This window comes from Cupressus sempervirens, chromosome 4 (assembly GCF_028749045.1).
Source record: "Cupressus sempervirens isolate cs-2001-9-10 chromosome 4, ASM2874904v1, whole genome shotgun sequence".
NCBI lineage: Eukaryota > Viridiplantae > Streptophyta > Pinopsida > Cupressales > Cupressaceae > Cupressus > Cupressus sempervirens.
The window spans coordinates 332242219-332264536 of NC_143121.1; the positions used below are offsets into that span (position 1 = coordinate 332242219).

Here is a 22318-nt window from a genome sequence, read left to right on the forward strand (position 1 = left end):
CACGTGGCATCTATCCGTTGGTTTGTCGGTCATCCAACCCTAACTGCTTCTGGCGGCATGAAATGCAACCCCGCCAAGACACGTGGCGCACGGATGCTATGTCGCTGATGCTAAAGTTCGAGCAGTTCTCGATGGCGAGATAGCGCCAGCAGTAGATCTGTCTCCATCCGATGATCACAATGACTCATCGTGCTCTGTGCTATCTTTACCCTGGGCCCATCGTATCTGGTGACACTTGAGCATCCGCACTGCACTCGAATGACACGCAATAAATGGGCACTATGTCGCCATGATAAAAAACTCGCAGCTCCACCATGGTGAGATGGCGCCTGTCGCCGATCTCTGCTAATCTGATGGTCACAGAACTTGACCTCCCGTAACCCTCCATTTCTATTGATTCACCGAGCCTGCTAATACATGGCATCCTCCTGTTGGTCCGTCGGTCATTCAATCCTCGGCTGCATGAAATTGGTCCCACCAGGACATGCGGCATCGCCATGATAAAAATCCTGCAGCTTCGCCATAACGTGATGGCGCCTACCGTTGATCGGCCCTGATCTATTGGGGAGATCCTAAAGCCGGCTGTGCTAGCTGTGCTATTAGAAATTTTGGCCTGGTTACACGTGGTGGTTCCTTACTGGCCCAGTGAAACACCACCAGGAAAACTTGCAACTTGGCCTCACAGGGGTGACCACGTGTCGACCAGGCACCATATCGCTATGGGAAAATTGAGGTTAAATTCCCATAGCGCCATAGCACCCAATCGATGACATGTCCCTATCTGTGCGTGGTCCCTTCTGATTCGCTGCCATGGCACTTGGCTTCGCCAACTGGGAAGATGAGGTACATAATGGGGCCCAATGTTTTGCCTGAAGTTCTCACTTTTTATCTTCTCCAGCCCGCCAACCTTTACCCGACCACCGCAACATTTTTTTGGCAACGTGACCTGCCCGCCGACGTGAGCATCTCTGTAGGGCGCTATGTCGCCATGGAGTTTTTTCGATCGACGTGCGATAGCACCATTGCGTCGAAAAATTTTCCCGACCCACCCTCCATTGTAGCCCACTCGTCGGGTCCACCAGACACATGTCAATTGGGCACAATGTCGCTGATATAATCCTCGCGCAATTTCACAATAGAAAGATAGCGCCCTTCACTGATCCCAGTTGATCTGACGGCCAAAAACTCGCAGGTCGTAAGAATATATTATAAAGTTTAAAACATTGGTAATTCTAATATCTCCACGAGTATTTGAATATGGGCATATCGAAGGCGGGAAGGGCAATATAAATTGCAAATTTTGGCGGGAAGTGGAAATACAACAGCTTCTTAAGAGTCCTTTATATATAGGAACTCCTAGTTTGTGCATTCATCATATCATATATTGAACAAAGTAATGTATGAGGACATACTCTGTTTAATTGATCATATCCATTTTTGGTCTATAGTTGTGCTTGTGTTTGAGTTCTTAGTTCTTGGGTGAATTTTTTCCTAAAGAAAATTCTTACATGGTATTAGAGCTTGGAGATTTTCTCATCACATTGCTATTCGAGATCATTGTTGCTTCAGCACCTCAACTTGAATCTAGAGTACTGCAAAAATTTGGAGTGTCTAGAGCTAGATTTGACCTTTCCATTGCATTCAAAATGCCAATTCATTGAAAATTGGCTATAAAGTTATCTACCCTATGCCAAAGTCAATTGTGAGGCAAATTTTTTGCAAACAGACACCCCAAAGACTAATTTGCAACACTGATATGATCATTTTACATCTCTAAATTTAATTTTCAGATCTGCATTTTTTTCATTTGCATCTTTGCTATTTTTTTCGAATCTACATTTTTTTTGGAATTTTTTTGGCCATTGGGCTATAGGAGAGATTTTTGTAGTTGAAGATTAGAGCTTGCTAGTGCAAATCAGATATCCACATCACATTCAAAAGGTCCAAAGACCCCCCAAATTGGACTTTGTTTCATCCAAATTGGACATCTGAGGCAAAATCTAGAGCCATTTGTTTTTTGGAGGCATGACGGTGATTCAGAAAAAATAACAGTAGTAGCAATTTTGAAACAGCGATATCTCCCTCATATGGACTCCTTATTGCAATATTTCATTTTTTGTTTTGGGGTAGGATTTCATGATCTATACATTGGTGTAGGAATTTTGACATCTCTATTCATGAATTTTTCTACAACTCACAAATCTCAAATTTTGCCACTTAAAATCCTCCGTACGGGCTCATCTGGACACATAATCAGGCTCCATTTTTTTTGAAAGTGCATTTTTTTGTCTACTTTCCAAAATTGTAATCATATTATAGGTTCTATAGATAGAAATACTACTTTCAAAAATAGGCCCTAAATTGGCAAGTAGCTTTCAAGTGCCTAAATCATACATTAGGGGTTGTTCTTTGATTCATTATTCTTGTTTTTTGGAGGTTACATTGATTGGTCCATCATGGAAGAGGAGTATTGTTCCACATGTCAGTATGAGATTAGACCCAATTTGACAAACATCAATTATCACACATGGAGTGATACACTTCTTGATCATCTTAGAAGAGAGCATAAGGAAGTATTTCCTTATTTATGTTCCAATGAATTGATCACTGATGAATCATAGGAACCTGTTGGTAGATTGATTTGTGTCATTCTTACTAGTCTCTCTTCTTCTAATCATCGTAAGATCATTGCCAAGATATGGACACCATATGATTATTTGATGTATCTTTGGGAGAAGTATGGAAATTCAAACATTCCTCCATTCCCAGAAGATATCTTACCTCTAGTTGTTGTTGCATCCTCTTCAGATGAGATCCCACCTCTAGATGCTCTTGTTGCTCCTACTGATCCTATTCTAGCCACAGACACTTTAGATTTAGTGTAGCAATACCCTTTATGTCTTCCTACTCTACCTTCATGTGATGACTTCCTTCCCGTAGTTGTAGGCCTATTCGTGGAGTCTTGCATTGAAGATGTGGGAGACATCGTTCATGATATTCATCTTCTCTTTGAGGAAAATTCTTCATTCATTGCCATAGTGATAGATTCATGCACTTTAGCATAGTAGGGTGCACATGGTCTTCCAGGTGATGACTTCTTGACTAACATTTCAAGTTTGTTCTTGGAGTCACACACAACTGATTTGGAATTCTTTAATGATCTATCACTCCTCTTTGCAAAGGATGATCCTTCTATAGTAGTTGTGAGGGCCCACTCTGACCCTCATGTCCATTCTCTATATGATCAATCTTTTCGAGCTTATGTGATTGTGGATACTCATGTACAACACCTACAGAAGTCTCTCTATCATTTGAGAAGACTATTGGTTTTTTGAAATAGGTTCTACATCACTCCTTGTTCAATTTTCACTTCTTCTTAGTAGTTTCAAAGGAAGCCATCATCAACACTGACACAAGGACACTTGAGCAAGGTTCAGAGATATCATTCATCTTAGAGTTTCCTTCTTCATATAGGGGATGCATCTCTTTTGTACCATTGCATTTATTTCTTCCCAAGGGGAGGAATGTCATTTAAAGGTCATGGATCAACTTCTATGTTGGAGCATTTCTAACTAGTTGGCATACTACTTTTAAGGGGGGGCCTACCTCATATACTTCTTCTCCTTCTTGGGGGGCACTTTTTCCTCTTAGGGGGTTTTGTCTTTCTACATTTTTCTCTTATATATACTTGATGTATGTTATAATGGGGGGGTCTTGATTACTCCATCCATCCATGCATCCCTATTCATCTCTCTTTTTGGGAGAGGGTTTTTCCCATGAGGTTTTCCCTCTTTCTCCACTTTATGAGAGATTGCATTGCATTTTCATTATGTACATGGGTACCTAACATGCCGTAGTGGATGGGATCCATTATGCACTTCATCCTAGTTTTTGTAAGGTTAAGGGAATTCCCCTAAGTTGCACTTAAGGGGGGGGGGGTGTTGGTGTAAATAATTATTCACTATTTACACTTACTTAAGTTTACTTAGGTTAATGCATATTTTTATTATTTATTTATTATCCACCTAGGAGTATGCATACTCTTGTGAGCTGTCATGTTGACAACACAAGATTTTGCACCTCTTTTAAGCACATGGTGTCTACAAAATAGGAGTTAGCACACTAATTAAGCACATGGTGTCTATGACCTTATCATTCTTATCCACTCATCTATACTGATGGATAAGGCATGTGCTTAGTTTTCATGATGCTTATCTTATCTCCTGGTTCTTTCTAGAGACATTCTAGGTGCTTCCTAAGAGGCCTTTATATATAGGCACTCCTACTGTGTGCATTCATCATATCATATGCTAAACAGAGCAATGTATGGGGATATACTCTGATTAATTGATCATATCCATTTTTGGTTTACAATTGTGCTTGTATTTGAGTACTTAGTTCTTGGGTAAATTTTGTCCTAAGGAAAATTCTTACATGGTATCAGAGCTATACCAAATTCTTACAAAATTTCATGTGAATGGTGCATTAAAACCATAACATCAACACCTTGAAGGTAAAGGTTTGATTCATATTCCTCACATGCCATGAGACTTTCAAATCAAATGGATAATATTTATCCTCAATTTTGTGCATAACGAACAGTTGTGGTTGGAACAACCTATTGTGATAGCTAAGAAGATGATCCATAGGATCACTAGTCTACCAATGTTGACAAAAGAAAAGATAACTAAAACCATAAGTCGAGTTGAACTAGAAAATAAAACCCTTGTTGAGTGGGATGGAAGGGGAATGAAGATCAGCCATGTTATGGATATGGAATTGAAGTTTAGGATACATATAATTGCACATAAAATATATAGCTCGAGTAGACTCAACAATGTATCATGCAAAGTAGTAGGTCTTGCATAGAAAGTGGTCAAGAAAAATATGTCATTTGACCTAGCTAAGATGATGTTGAATCCGTTCAACAAGAATATGGAGAGCATAAGAACTTCAAAGAACAACCCTAGTAAGTTCGGTTCACTCTTAACTTGTCTACTTTTCTTTGTGATTTTTTTCCCATCATTTAAGGTACAATTGTGTGGAGAAAATATGTACTTTTCCTCTATCAAATAAATGAGTATATAGCTAAAATGGGAGAAAACTATGTTAGTATAATAGATAAGTATTTCAATGCATTTAAGGACAAGACGAACAAAAAATGTTGAATCCCTAAGAAACTTGTTGAAGACTAAAAAGATGATATTTGTTTCATGGTTGATTGTGATAAAGTGTATATACAAGTAGTTAGAATAAGAATTGTGTGGGTTAAGCCTCTAGGTTATCAGGTTAATATTGATGAAACTGAATATATCATTGAAGCACTATTAAATGAGCTTGTTGATCCAAAAGATGCATATTCTAGCACATATGAGGAAGAAAAAGAAAGAGTATAACTTGAGATAAAACTCCCTTAGGTGGTCAAAAATGGGAAGAAGAGAATATCAAAATTGGAACAATTTAGCACCACTCTCCTATTGATTGAAGGTAAAGGAGATGACATTGATATGTAGAAGATGAAGAGAAGTCAGAAGAAGAAGAGTTTGTAAAGAAGAAAGGTAAGGTTATTCTAACCAAACCTACAAAATCATTTACTACAATATTCCCAAGGAGGGAAACCAAAAAGAAATTGAAGATGGGTGAAGAAGTAGAGGATATAATTTTCAAGAAGTCTTGACCCACCTTTTAGGAAAGATTGAAAGAAATAGATTTGGGAGGTAGCATAAAAAAATTCAAAGCATTAAACCAAGACTGCAAAGGAGAAGAAGCAACTTGAAGACATGGCCATGTCTAAATTGGGAAAATAGAAATATTCTCCAAATCAACTTACTCAACAGATTCCAAGTGAGCCAATGGAAAAGATAAAGCCATGATCAGAGCATGCAATGTAAACTTCTAAAGAAATATATGAGCAGACCTTGAGGAAACTTTTGCCAAGTTTAAGTGAAAAAGGGGTGAAAGAATCCTTAAAGAAGAATGAAGAAAAGCTTACATTGAGGTTCACCACTTGTATGACATTGAAGATGTGGTATGGAATGCCACCAACACATGGAAAAAAATTTATAATCTTCATAAGAAAAGTGTTTTTGTTGTTAATGTTAGTGACAAGGAAGATGTTGGTGAACATGAAAAGTATGATGAGGAAATTGATGAAGAAGTAACACATTATGATAACATAGATGATGATGAATAGAAAGCTATTGAAGAAGATCTACCTAAAGTTTAGAACATTGAGGAGATCGACCCAGAGAAGATTGCACTAGCGGTCATAGTTGCACTTCCTCATTATTTGAGAGAAGCGCTCAAGATATCAAGATCAGAGAAAGCTACTATAGAATTGGTTGTGCCAAGCATTGCAAGTTCAAGCACTCAACCAATGTTTGCACCTATTTAGTTCAGTATTTCATTGACAGGAGTGACAAGCACTTCATCTACTATGTAATCAACACTTCCTACATAACTAGTTTTTGTATCACAAGATGCATATATTTGGAGAGCTACTTTAGAAGAAAGCTAAGCAAAAAAGGCTTAGAAAAGACAGAAAGAAATAGTTTCAAGTGTTTGAAGATGCTAAGAACTTACTTACAGAGGCACTCAACACAGAGGTTGATAATTCTCAACGAATTTTGGCTCAGTTAGTAGAAGTTGTGTAGAAATTCAATGAATATTTGAATGGACAAGATAAATTGTTACAGAGAGAGGAGAAAAAATTTGAGAATTTTTTTTTGAAGCTAGTAGTGCAGCAAATTGTTATGCATCAAGTAGACTTGTCTACTATTCTAGGCTCATTGGAGACCTCTTCCAACAATGTGACATCATTATTCAATAAACTTTGTAAACTTTCAAAGATTGATGAAGATTGAAAGGAAAGTGCACAACAATTGCAACTTGGCCTATGTTACAACTCTGCCCATTATACAAAGATTGGATTCTTAACTAACATGCATGAAACATTGCTAAGACAAGAAGCTAGGATAAAGAGCTACATTGGTAGATGTATAGGGCATGATACTCCCAAACATGGATGCATTTTAGAAACATATTACACATGCTAATAAAATCATCCATGATAAAAGAATTCTCTATTGCAGACTACATAATAGAACTATTAGCAAAAGTTTAGGTTGCATTGCACAGAAGCAACGTGTTGCAAGAAAATTGGGACAAGACAATGACAATTATTCTAAAGGCACATTCTAATTTCTTGTCACATTTTGGCATTATTGTATAGTATATAATATACACCTTTCTCATTAATGTAAACAAGGGGGAGAAGATGTAGATAGTATATTATAAAAGGGTGTAGTATACAAAAAGGGGGAGAAAAATGTACAACATATAAAGCATAGGAAAAGATGAGAAGATGAGATGCATAAAGGGGAGAAGATCTGAATAGATGTAAAATATATTGTATATATATGTATGGGGGGGAAACATCATACTATATACATGTACATATATTTAGAGAAACATCTCTTACAAAAACAATTTTGAAAAATCTTTAAAATAGAGTATGCTATCAAGTTGAAGACACAAGATGAAGAATAAAGATTGTATTTGAGAATTCACTTTTGATTGATTAATTGTTTTTGTCACTAATGCCAAAGGAGGAGATTTCTGACATTGCAGTCAAGGTTGTTATTAGTGACACACACTTATTCAAACGGTTAGTATCTACCAAGTGTATTGTATGGTTAACAGTGTTAACCAAGAATTTAAAGCTTTACCAAGTTCTATATTTGCTACCAAATTCAAGGAATAGTATTTAGTTTGCACTAAGAAATTGCTACCAAATTAGTGATCAATAGTGTAAACTGAGCATCTTAGTGTATGCCAAGTTTTTCAGTGCAAACCAAGTTGTGTAGTGCTTATCAAATTCATAGTCATAGTGATGTGAATTCAGTATTGATCAAGGCACTCAATGTTAACTAAGTGATTTAGTTTATATTGAGCTCATAATGATAGCATTGATTAAGCTATGGAGTATGAATCAAGTGATTCAATTTAAATGTTGAGTTTCACAATATTTGCCAAGTCACCAGTCCATACCAAGTTCAAGATTACTTGGAAGTGATCAACATGAACCATGATTCTACATCTACCGAGTGCATGATGATGCTAAGCATTAACAGTGGATGTTAATTATCTGAACCTCACTAACCTAGTCTTTAGAACCCAAGTTTCTACAGTTGGGATGACTTTGTGTATTTTGTATAAACTTGTATTGTAGCCAACTTTGCTGATTTATAATTTAGATTGGTATATATGAAATATATTGTATCACATCCAATAAGAAATATGGAAGTAATGTAATAAGTAGAGAAGAGCATAAGTTTGAAATACAAAGGCTACAATAGTATAAGGAGTAGTAAAGATTTATCTATCATAGCAAGGTGATCATTACACTAAAAGGAATCTCAACTAGAAAGCCAAGTTGAAAACCAGAGATCAGCCATTGTTTCATCCTAATAGGTGGATCAGTTAAATCCTTTCACAAGGTAGAATTACCAATCTTTTGAAAAACTCTTTACTGAGTGCATACTCCATTTTATGTTTGTAAATCCTTTTGAAAGGTGGACCTAATAGTCCTTATTGCTCCTAATAGGGTAGATCATCAGAAGTGATCATTTTTTTCCTTAACAGGCCAACTTTATACTATAGTACTATAGTTTGTGGGCATCATCCCCACCCAAGTTTTACTTTCTATTTGGAAGGTTTCTAGGTCACCAAATTGTGTTTTGAAAGTGTTATGAATGGTCAAATGTTTTCATTTTCTTATGCATGCAATTAGATCAATATATACATTAAGGATTAATTGGTAATAAAGGATTAAGTTTTATTGGTTACTGATTCACCCCTCCCCTCTTAGTAACTTAGCCTATTATATATATTTCCAACACATGAGCAGTAAAAAACCCTTATGGAAGGCATAGTTAGAGTGAACTTTCTTCTTATAGTCCATTATAATCTTATTAGTAGAGAAAAATAGATAGTAGGGAATGGAAGTCTTGGTACTGTACCTAAAATGATTAAGGATAAGGAAATGGTGCGTTCAAATCTTGTCAAACTTGGTGTCGAGCATGATATAGGATATAATTTCCCTAAAGACAAACCTCCATAGCTTCTTAATAGATGCAGGCTCTTAGTAGGTAATTGTCTTCAAAAGCTCCTCCATTTCCTTCGAATCCCTAGCAAAATCCTTAACCACATTTAGGGAAATTTTTTTGTCCCTATAGAATTTAATGTTCTAGTTTGGGGAGTTAATCACCATAGAAAAAACTTCTTCATTGATTTGAAAGTCCACTACATCAATCTTTACCTTTCCCTCTCTCCATGTATTCAACATTAGGTTTGTGATCTTTGGGTCCTAGGCATGAAGTTTTTCAATGAAGGACAAGATACCTCATTCCTTAAATTTCTCCCACACCTTCAATTGCCTCTTCCATGTCTTTGCTTCCCCCTCTGACTCCCTTTAATGCCTCTCTCCTACCATGTTGTCACAAATAGAATGACAAGAGCTCTGAGTTTTCTAGTTGGCTTAAGTTGAGACCTAGTTTATCTCCTCTAACCTGTACTTGACTCTACCCTCAAAAAAGAAAAAGATGTAGCAATTACCAAAAACCGTTACGATTTCCCATAAAATGTGCTAGTAAACTCTCCAATGATGAATCCTCTTGATCGGCTCATGCCAATCTGTTAGTACAATATACGACATATAAACAACATTAACTACCATTATTACCATTAATGATGCCCATTTTCCCCTGAATCCTTTGTAGATCCATACTAATTTTTGCATCCATTGAGAAAAAATCTCCACTTGCTCATCTTTGTTACGTGTCCATCCTTATAGCCTCATTTTCCATCAAGTCAATCACTACATTACCTTCACAGGACACATGACAAACAAAGACCTTATCAAAGGATAAAAAAATATTGTTTTGTTTCCTCAATAATTTTGTTTATACTCCATGCTTGATGGTACTCACCCCTTCAGAATTTGATAATGTTGTTAGAGTCCCTCTCCAACCATAGACATTTGAGCCCAACATCTTTAGCCAATTTCATAGTTTTGAGGGTAGCAATGGCCTTACCATAATGGTTTTTTTGAAAACCCACAAGGAAAGTAACCACCATGATCCCATACCCTTGATTATTTCTAATCACACCTCCACATCGTACCTATCCTAGGTTACCTTTAGCTGCACCATCAAAGTTGGCTTTGTGCTAGCCTTCAAAAGATAAGGACTAGGAACACTCCTTTCTTTTAGTCTGAGAATCCACAATTCTCTCATTTTAACTTGCAAAAGGGTTAGTTCCTTTTATAAAAATATAGTTTTTCAATAAGGCATTTTGAATTTTTTCAGACACTATTCTAGCTATTAGGTTAGCATCCCTAAAAATATTTTTATTGCATTCCTTCCATATATCCTAGACAAAATGAGGTAAAGCCCATTTGCTAATAGTATGGAGACCAGAACCATTCTAAGAGTTATCCCATTGCCTTAAGAAGTTTATAGCTAAGCTAGGAGCACACCAACTAATCCCAAAAGCTTCATTGAATAAAGACTTGACCTCTCTAGAAAATGAGTAGTTGATAAATAGGTGATCCACCATCTCTTCCTAGTTTTTGAAAGGGACACACTTCTTAGGAATAATATGTCCCCTCTTGCACAAGTTGTCAATAGTCAGAATCTTGTTCTAGAGTAAAAGCTTTAAAAATATATTAATTTTTGGGTTAAGACTAGGGTACTAGGCTTTAGCCCATTCCAACTTCAAATCCTACTTCATAATAGCTTGGTACCTTGAGGCCATTTAATAGGTTTCATCCAAAGTATCCTCCCAAAAAATCTTATCCTAATCCTCATTAACAACCACCAAGATCAGAATTTTCATAAGGGGTTCAAGGTCCATTGAAAAGATAGTCAGATCCCTCCATCCCTAAACATGTCTATACTCAAAACAAATCTCCCCACCCTTTGGATGCAAATGCTAGCCCATCTCTCAAGTTCAGGGATGGAAACAAGAGGCCCTTGAATGAATCAATTATCCTGCCATGAAAGATTTTCCTCTCCATTCCCAACATACCACTTTTCCCTACTAATAACCACATCTTTAGCACTTAGAAGAGCATTCCAAATATCAGATCCTCTAGGAATAGAATCACAAAAAAAGAAATTTTTTGAAAGAAGGTCTAGAAAGATATTTATCTTCCATGATGTCCCTCCACTCCCCTTTATTATAAAATATTTCCATGCCTATTTATCTTGGAGGGCTCTATTGAAAGGATGTAGTTTCCTTATACCCAAGCCACCATTCTATTTTGGGAGACACACATTATCCCAATCCACTAGGTGTAAATGCCTATTTCCTTTTGACCTAGACCAAAGAAAGTCCCTCTGGATCTTCTCCATGTGATCCACAAACTTACAAGGAATCCCAAAAACAATCAAAGCATATGTTGAATGGTTCTAAAGAGTGGCTTTGACAAGATTAATCTTGCTAGCTTGGCTAAGGGTGAGCCCCTTCCAACAAGCCAATTTTTTGTTAAACCTATCTAAAATATTATTCTAGAAAGATTCTAAGGGCCTCAAACCCAAGGGGAGGCCCAAATAGCTAGAAGGAAGACAACTAATATCACAGCCTAGAATAGTAGAAATCTTCCTTTGATGGACATCTAGAGTATTAATGAAGAAAATTGAACTCTTGTTCCAATTGATAGGTTGCCTCGATCCCTTAGAGTAAGAGCTCAAAATCTTTTTCACTACCCTAGCTTCACCTATAGTAGCTTTCCCACCCGTAATAGTGTCATCAACAAATTGTTGATGGGAAAAAACTAGGGGGCCTAAAGAGGGTTTAATACTGATTAGAGATCCTAAAATTCTATTAGCCTAAATCATCATTCCGAGAAAATGAGCCAAAATAATGAAAAGAATAGGGGATATTGGGTCTCTTTGTTTGAGACCTCTAGAAGGCTTAAAAAAAGTCAAAGGGGAACCATTAACTAGCATAGCCATGGAGGTAGTTGTTACCAACTGGCCTATAAGTTTGATAACTCTAGAATCAAAACCCAAAGGCCCTAAGACCATTGAAAAGAAAGGTCCAATACACACAGTCATAAGCTTTAGACAACTCAAGCTTAAGAAGAAAACCTTCTCTCTTACCCTCCTCCAAAAAGTATAGTCATAATAGAGTCCAATATTTGTCTCCTAGGGATAAAGCTAAATTGTTGGGGAGCTTTTATAAAGGGTAGAACTTTGGTGATCATTGAAGCCAACACTTTAGAAATAATCTTATAGAAAGAGTTAAATAAGTTGATAGGTCTAAATTGATCCATAGAGTCTACCCCTGCCACCTTTGAGATAAGCACCAAGAATGTGGCATTTATCTCCTTGAGAAGACTTCTAGCTATAAAGAACTCTTGCACTACTTTAGTTACATGCTGTTGAACTACATTCAAGAACATCTGGAAGAAGAAGGATGGAAGCCTAGCTGGACCTAAAGATTTTTCTATAGTAAGGGAGAAAATATCTTGCTCCACATACAGAGCAGAAGGAATAGTGCCAATCATCTTATTCTCCTCTAGTTGAATCAAAGATATTATGTTAGATAAGATTTACATCTAATCATGTTCCACCAGGTTGTTGTCTTTCTTAAGAAGTTCAAAAAAGAAGGAAATAATCTCTCCTACTATTTCATCTTCTTCTTTGAAAACCACATCCCCCTTCTTGATGTTGCTAATTCTATTATGTGTTCTATGTTTCAAAGAAGAAGTGTGGAAGAACCTAGTGTTCCTGTCCCCCTCTTTCAACTAGACAGTGCTCGACCATTGCTTCCAGTAGGTCTCTTCTTGACTAATAACATAATGGAGGTTAGATAGTATAGATTTCTCCACGTCCATCCTTTCAGCATTATATATCTCCTTCTTAATAGCTTTCTAGATGATTCCTAGGTCCTTCGAGATCCGAGCTTTGGAGTAAAATATATTACCAAAATTAGACTTGTTCCACTTTCTAACATTCAATTTCATATTTCTCAATTTCTTAGCCACGTTGAGCATAGCAGACTCCTCTACATGTATATTCCACCATTTTGAGATACACATCAATATATCTGAGTGAGAAGTCCACATTTTCTCAAATCTAAAAGGGAAGTTATGCTTTATATCAATAGGATCTAAATTGAGAGAGATGGGAGACTTATCCAAACTAGCCCTAGCCATTAATGAGAGATTGCAATTATAAGAAGTTAGCTAGTCCAAGATAATAGGAGCCATGTCCAAGAAGGGGTAAATACAATATCTTCTCATTCTTGTATTGCACTAAGTGAAGAGACCTCCCTGGAATTCAACATCAAGATATGCCAAGTCATTCATACAATCTAAGAGGTCCATCCAACTATCCAGGTCCTGGGAAAAAACACCCTTCTTTTCATCCTCCCTTAAAATGGGTGTTGAATTTCTCCATAATAATACACCTTCCCACTTTGAATCTAGCTAAAACAATCTTAATTTTACCCCAAAAATTCTTCCTACCATTCTTAGTATTAGGAGCATATACATTCAACAAAAACTAGGATTCTTTGTTTTTATTATTTTAAACAAGAATAATAGGATGATATTACCCCTAGTATAAATAACTTGAGGCTTAAAGAGATAAAATATACAAAGGGTAAGCAGACCCCTCAAAGCTCCTTCTGAATTTGTTGCAAAGCCTTCCATACTACTACTAAAAGAGATTCTTTCCACTACCTCCTTTCTAATATTTGTAAAAGTTAGGCCTATGATCCCTAATCATATTTCTTATAACCTCTTATTTGTAGACTCCATTAAGCCCCCTTATGTTCCAAGATAGGACCTTCATTTCTTCTTTGTGAAGTAGATCTCTAGGATGGTCTTTTGGCTCCCATCCACTAGGTTCCTTCTAGTGTCCTCTTTTCTATTTTGACTATTACTATTCCTTCTAGGATTCTCAGGTCTTGCTCCTACATCAGTCTTTTCTCTACTTCTTGTTGTAGCTAGGGACATAGGAGAGTGGTCCTAACTTTTCTTTTTGTTAGCTACCTCTGTCCATTTCCCTTGGCTTTCATTGATACATATTGTAAATATGACCTCCATTTAAGTGAGTTATCCCTGGAAAGGCAATCCCCTTATTGGAATTATCACCTTCATTGAGTAAAGATTCACTTGAGATAGCTTCCTCCTCCTCTTCCACCCTATCCTTGGGACTATGAAATATTTCTTTTCTTCATGCTAGTTTTGGACTTACCTTTCTAGGCTAAAGCTTTTGTAAAAATTCTCCTCTAGGGGATGACTCCTTGAAATTTTCTAGGTTCTCTAGCCCATTCACCCTACTCTACTACTCACATACTAGCCTTTGTCATTCCTTACTACCATCTTTGGTAATTGCTAGCTTAATCCCTAGGACTTCCTCTTCCACCAAAGTAGGAGCAGCCATTAATTCCTGCTACTGCCCCTCTAGACCTGTTACATTGTTAGAAGTTCCCTTTCATTTCCACACTTTCTCTCCCTCTTTTTAACTTTTTATTTTTTCCTTTGTGAATCCTTTTTCCCTATTATTATTTTGGTTCTATTTTCTAGTTTTGTCCTCCAAGACCCATAGGCAATTCTTAGCCACATGGCCTACCTTTTAACAATGAAAATGGGTAGTAGGGTTACTTTCAAAATCCAACTTTTGAATATGGGTGCCCAGATTTAAATGTAGGTATACCACTTCTAGCATATCTCTATCCTCACTTACTTTAATACATATTCTGGCATAAGTTAACCTACTCCTTGCCACCATGATAGAGTCAATGGATAAGAGCTCCCTAAAGGACTTGGCTATGCCATCAAAAAATTCCTTGTACCAAAATTCCATTGGATGTTTTGGTAGAAAAACCTAGATAGGAGCTTGAACAAAGAAAGAATCATTAAGATCCAACTTTGAAGTCCATTTCTATAGGGCTAGCATCAAAGGTCCAAAGGATAGGGATCCATTACACAAAATCCTTGTGAGATCCTCGATATAGGAGAAATCAAAAGAGAGGAAACCCTTGGCCATAGCTACAATCTCCAAATGCCCTTTCAAATCCCATTTATTTCTCACATAGGTCCTCACAAGATCCTTATTTGGCCTTTGGCCAATGAACTTCCCAACTAGTGAGGACACCATTATCACTATGTTATGGTCTACTAGTTCATCATGGACTTAAATAGCAAACCTACCCTTTTCTTTGTCTAAGATGTATTTGACCTTTGGGAAAGAGGAATTACCTATTGGTTTTATTACAAAAAGAGAGGACCATTTCCTAGCCGACCTTGAGTTAGGGATCCTCATTGTACTCTGTAGGCCCAATGAAGTCCATCATGAATCAAAGACCTCCTTTCTTGGGACCTTTAATAATTCCCATGGGTCCTCATTTCCTAAGGGGACAATATTCCCCTATCCTTTCTTCTTCCAGTCATTGCTAGAAACCTTCTCTACTCCATCCTAGACAAATCACTTGACGTTGAATTCAAATTCCTAATTTCTCCTATTCTGACTCCAACACCTACTCCCTTGCTATTTTCCATCTTTCCATTGGTAATATGGGATTCACATACTTTTTAATAATGTTGGATTTCCATTCTTCCTGCAATCTTCTTTGCTCAGCTTTAGACCTACTGCTATTGGTGTTTGGGTTGCCTTACAGTTTTATATTTTGAATCTCTCCAAGATTTGCCTTGCATATTTTTCTTGAGAGATGAAGATTCCATCATGCACTTGTTTTACTTCTATGCCTAGAAAAAACTTCAAGATTCCTAGGTCTATCATTTTAAATTCATTCTTTGTGGCCTTTTTGAATTGACCAACTAGGAAATTATCATTTCTAGTGAGTCAACTACATACATGATGATAATCAATACATTACCATCTATTGCTTTGATGTAAAGAGTGGACTCACTATCACTTTTGCTAAAGCCACTACTCATAAGATATGAGTTAATCCTATTGTACCATACCTTGGAGCTTGCTTGAGCCCATATAGAGCTCTACTCAACCTATACACTTTTTGTTCTTTACTCAGGACTTCATAACTAAGTGGTTGCTCCACATAATCCTCTTTTTTCAACATGCCATTCAAGAAGGTAGACTTGACATCCATTTGATATAACTTCCACTTGTGTTGAGTTGTAATTGATATGATAGCACACATGGTTTTCATTCTTGCAATTGGGGCATATGTCTCATCATAATATCCTTCATGCTACTACTTGTACCTATTGACCACTAAGCATACCTTATACCTATCTATTTTTCCTTTAGCATTGCACTTGGTCTTGTAATCTCATTTCACTCCAATTACTTTCTTCTTGGAAGGAAAAGTAGTCAACTCCCATGTCTCATTTCTTTTAATAGCATCTATTTCCTCATCAATGACATTACACCATTTCTCTTCCTTCATAGCTTCTTCAAAACATATTGGATCACAATGAGAAAATAATGCAAAATTTACACTCTCATCATAATCCTCACCATACTTTTCTTCCTAGTATATCTCCCTTAGACTTTTAGTCTTTCTTGGTAGTAGGGAGGTGAGAGTGGGATTTGAATTCTTAGAATTGTTGCTGCTACTATTTTGCACACAGCTTGGGGTTGTCTTGAACTAGTTAGAGCTATTACTCGACATGGTAAGGGCTACTTGCCTTTTTCCCTTTATCTAAAATCAATTTTTTTGCTCAATCATCTTGCTGATGGGTATGTGTAGGATCATGGTCAACCAAACTATTCTCTTAAGTGGCAATAAAAAATCAAAAAATTAGGGTTATGTCAACTTGATGTGCAATTCTCTACTTGTTATTAACTTTATATCAAAAAGTTGAGAGAAAAGAATCTCTAGAAAGTTGAACCTAGTTTCTAAACTACTAGGACTTATCTCAAAATAAAATAAAATTGATTAGACAAAATTTTGAATTTTAATGCAATATTACAAAAGAATCAAAACAAAAATAAGAAGTAGACATATGTCTAACCACCTTAATTAAAATCAACTGATAATATTTTTTAATAATATTCTTTATATAAGTATTAGACTCATGCTTGGATGTGACACATATTTTTGGGTATTTTTATTCTAAATAAATAATAATTAATTAATTTTTGAATTTAGTATTTTTGGAATAAAAAAACTCTTGTGTCTGACCACCTTAACTAATTCAAAACTCTACAAAATTCAAATTTTCATTTTTTTTCATTATAGTAGGTAAAACATAGAATGTGATGCATCATTTGGATTTAAAAAATGTTGTACCATTTGAAAGTTATAGTTGTTTTTCAAGTAGCGTGTCAATCAAAACTTTATATGTAACTCCATTAGAAAATAAGTAATAATTACTTACTAAAATCATAATTTGAGAAACCTTATGTTTATGGAAAGATAAGAACATTCTTAAGAAAATATTTTCATTTCATCGAATTTTGGTGAAAAAGAAGTCATTAGCTACATGTTTAAAGTAAAAATCAAATAAAAATAGGCCAAAAGCACATTTTAAGGATATTTATAAAGTTGACCATATAGGTTTGGTATCAAAAGATATGGTAGACCTTATAAAGATATTAATTGTTTTAATTTAGTATTAGGCTGGGTGGGAAAAAAGTTGGAATATATTTTGAAATGGTGTGGGATATTTTAGAACTGTAGATTTTTAAGATCGCCACTTTTGGCACACCATGATCCTGCACATACCCTGATCACCAATGTCATCTTCTACCTCATCAATAGTAGAAAATTTACTTGAAGTGCCTGAGGATTCATCTACCAAGCCATGCCATGACTAATTTTCAAGAAACTAGACATCTCTTGAAATGATGATCTTTTGGCTGATTGGATCATACAATCTATAAGCCTTTGATTTTGAGATGTAACTCATGAAGATACACTTCACTCCTTTTTCATCCAACTTTTTTATTTGTTCCTTTGATACATGTCATATGATACACATCTAAATACTCTCAAGTGTTCAACTATCCATCTATTCCTTGACCATGCCTCAAGAGCAATCATGTCATGAACTAACTTTGTAGGACACCTATTGATTAAATATACTTTTTTTGCTACAACCTCTCCCCAATATTTAGTTGGAAGTCCTTTTGTTTTCATCATGCTTCTAGCCATTTCAAAAATTGTCCTATTCTTTCTCTTAGCCACTCCATTTTTCTACAGAGTATAACTAGCTATAAGCTCTTTCTTGATGCCACTCTTTGTGCAAAAATTTACAAACATATCAGAGGTATACTCCCCTCCTCTATCTGAACTAAGGACTTTTACATAGAGTCCACATTCTTTTTCAGTTAGGGTTTTAAATTCACCAAATTTATCAAATTCTTTAGATTTGTTCTTCAAAAAATATGCCCATGTCCTACAACTGAAATCATCTATGAATGTCATAAAATAAGTACTCCACTTAATAGAAGTAGTTCACCTAGGGCCTACTAAATCTGAATGCACTATTCTAATGGTGCTCTAGCCCTTCTAGAATTTCAAAAATTAAAGGGAAACCTATGTTGCTTACCAAAATGCAAGCCTCACACTTGTCATATGAATCTACTATGCTTGGTAAATCATCTACCATTCTTTTCTTGGAGAAAAAATTTGTACTAGCAAAGCCAAGATGTTTGTACTTGAGATGCCATAGCTTGGAGGGGTCTTCAATCACACTCCTAAGAGTTGATTGCTGATGTACTATTGTACATGCTTGCTTGAATGGTGCATCATTGACTTGAGAAGAGAAAAATGTCTCTATGCTCAAGGGGAACATCCGATTCTTTGTCATTTGGACTACTGGAAGTAGTCTATGACACCTATCCTTCTCATGAATAACACACTTGTCATTTTCCATCAGTACTTTGTAACCATTTTGAATGAATTGTCCAACAATCATCAAATTTTTCTTCATACCCGGGGAAAAATATACATTTTTTATGTCCTTCTTCTCACCTTGCTTAGTGTAGACCATGATAGATCCTTTGTCCACTATGGGAATGGTTCGATTATTTCCCATCTTAATTTCAAACCTTAAAATTTTATCAATGAAATAGAATAAACTTTCATTACCACTCATGTGGTTTCTACAATTGTTGCCTATGTACCCAAACTTAGGGCTGCCTTCTTCACCAATGTCACACATGATAAATTCTATGTGGTTGTTTGTATTTCCCATTTCCACATCAACCACATTTGCACTATTCTTTGACTAATCACCCTTCTTCTTCTAATATTAACTAGCATAATGCCTTTACTTATGAAAATAGTAGCATTCCACATTGCTCTTATTGGAGTTGTAATTCTTCTTACCTCCTCTAGAGTTATTTTGAGATGTACTTTCTCCATCTTGGTGGCTTGGTCATCCTAAGCTTTTTGCACTAGCATTCCTTCAACCATTCCTTCCACAACCTCTACTTCTTGAGCCTCTACCTGAGCCATTTCTTCCTCTACCCTTGCCTCTTGAATTCTTTTGAGCCTTGAAATACTACTCTTAGGAAGTCGTTGTTGATCTATCTATCTACTTCTCATGGGTTTGAAGAGTTCCCATCAAGTCATCCATGGTCAATGTGTTAAGGTCCTTTGCTTCCTCAATGATCATCACAAGATTTTCATATCTTTGAGGTAAACTCCTCAATATCTTCTCCAAAATCCTTTACTCTTCATACTCTTCTCCCTTTGATTTGAGCTGGTTTATCAAGGTGGAGATTCATGAGTTGAATTCTACAATAGGTTCATTATCATTCATATGAAGGTTTTCAAACTCTCTTAATGATCATTTGTATCTTCACAAATTTGACCTTATCATTCATTTTGATGTTTATCTCAAGGATATCCCAATCTTTCTTTGAGTAATTTGCTGCTGCAATCTTGGGAAAGACAATCTCTATCATTGTTTCCTCAATCAGACTTAATGCTTTTGCATCCTTTCTTCTTGACTCTTTCAATTGAGTCTTTTGTGGGTTTGTGGGGGAAGCATATAGTATTGGGACTATAAAATTGTTAAACCATTTGATCACAAACTCACACAAGTCATTTGAAACCATAATAATTTTCATTTTCTTTGCCCATGTATCATAATTCTATCCATTAGGGGATGGTGGTTGTTGCAATGGATTTCCTAGATCTCCTACCATGTCAAATATACCTAGAAAATAAATTCCCTAACTCACTGTAGATGTGGGGCCTTAAAGCTTTGATACCATTTGAAGAAAAAATCACAAACTCAAAAATTTTCTCAGAAACCAAAGGTGCCAAGTTATAGTTTTTCTTAAAACAAGAGCATGTTAAGTGATAAGAAGATGGTGCTGATTTATTTTGATACATGAAAAAGCCTAGTGAGCTTAGTAGCAAAGGGAAACTTGATAGAGTGTATGCCAAATGAGCTCAACAGGGAGCTTGGCATAGAGTATGCCTAGTGAGCTTGGTCTCTAAAGGGAGGTGGAGCTCAGTACTCTCTAGAAACAATTGACACCAAGACCAAATTAACTCGATTGATGAAGACATCGAGTGAACTCGGTAGGAATGGAAAATAGAAGTTTAGTTAAGGAGTTAACCAAGTGAGTTATTTAATAGACTTACAGTCTAAGCATTTTCACCATTAAAACACAGAGAGCATAACAATAAAACTTGCAAGTATCAACTTCTCAATTACTGAGCATGCAATAGAGAATAGAAAGGAGACAAAAAAAGATTAGTATACCTGCTTGCTTGCTTTCTATTCAACTAGGTTAAAAATGTTACAAAATTTGGGAGCATTTAGCTTCAACTAGAAAACACTAAAACTTAAACTTGCAACACTCAAGGCTACATAAAATATACCTAGAGCAATCACTGCTTCCTAGGAAAAATAAATATGAACTTACAAAATGAAAAACATATTCAACATGTGCTATTGTAAACATTGAAAGTGAACCTTCTTTCTATTCTCTGATCTTTGTTCTGAATGTTCTTCCTCTGATATGATTTGGTTATTTCCTCCTTGTCTCTAATCTACTTCCTTCTAACTATATGTCTATCCTTGAATGAATGAGATTCATTTCTTTTGTCTGGCTCCAAAAATGTTTCCCTTTCTTTTCAAAATTCAAACTCACTTACCGAGTTAATGAATGTGAGGTGGGTAGGTGGGCATTTGGCTCCAGGGGCAACCAACTAGTTGGATTAATTTTTTGACAATTAACTCTTTCTTATGAAAAGTAAATAAAAAATTAAAACTAAAACTATTTGAAGATATAGATTTATTTTCCAAACAATACAAATCAAAAGTGTGAGTCCTATTAAAATAGGTTGGTAAACCTCTCAAATTCTTTATTTTTTTTGTCAAAGCAAGTTTTCTCTCCTTTTCAAAAAATGGATTAAATTAAGTTAGGGACAATTAGAGTCGACTACTCAACAATCACACTCCATAATTCACTAGTAAATTTGGACTCAAGTTTCGATGAATTTTGGTCAATATTTCGACCCATGTTTGTCAAAATTTCTATGAATACATTCATTAGAAAGTTATTTTCTCTATTAACTCTAATTTATTAGTTTTGGTTAAAATTTTGACCAAATATTGGTCCAAAAAATTTCTAGAAATGTTCAAAATTTTGACCAATTCTTGTTGGAAAACTTTCAAGAATTGGTCAAAATTTCCACCAATGTTTGGTTGAAAAATTTAAGAATTGGTCAAAACAAGAATTGTTCAAAATTTCCACCAATGTTTGGTCAAAAACTTTTAAGAATTGGTGGAAATTTTGATCAAAATTTGAGGTTTAAAAAAAACATAGAGTGGGAGAATACCCCAATGAATGCCTACCCATGGACTCTCTCTTAGATTATCTTCTTGGACTAGCACAATTTCAAAAGAGGCTTGGTAGCAGTTGCCATTGTATAGTGTGTATGTTTAGCGATTTTGAAGTTGATGTAATGGTGAGCTCTCATCTAGCTTTAGGTGGCTACTTGGCACTCTAGAAATTTGTTATGAACCTATCATGGCTAATGGTAGATTTGATAATGAAAGATCCCAGCAACCCTGCAATAGAATCAATGTTGATGTTCGAGAAAGACACATTTTAAAGATTTTGAATATTGGCATTAGCATTCTTTTTATTCAAGGGCCATGAATCATATTGATTTCTATGTAAGGGCTCCAAAAAGTCATCTCTATGCAACTTCATTAACACAATTTGCATAATGGTTTGATAGTGGTTGTCATTGTGGTTTCCTAGAAAAGGATCTTAAGGGCAAGTTGTCATCTAGTAGTTGTGCTACTCATCACGATTGATGAGGTAGCCATTTCCAAGAATGAGAA

General features: G+C 35.8%; 1 pseudogene; it reads left to right on the plus strand.

Moving 5' to 3' along the window:
- Nucleotides 1-766: 766 nt before the first annotated feature.
- The window catches only part of LOC149561380 (uncharacterized), a 78823-nt pseudogene continuing 57271 nt past the window's right edge, over nt 767-22318 (plus strand).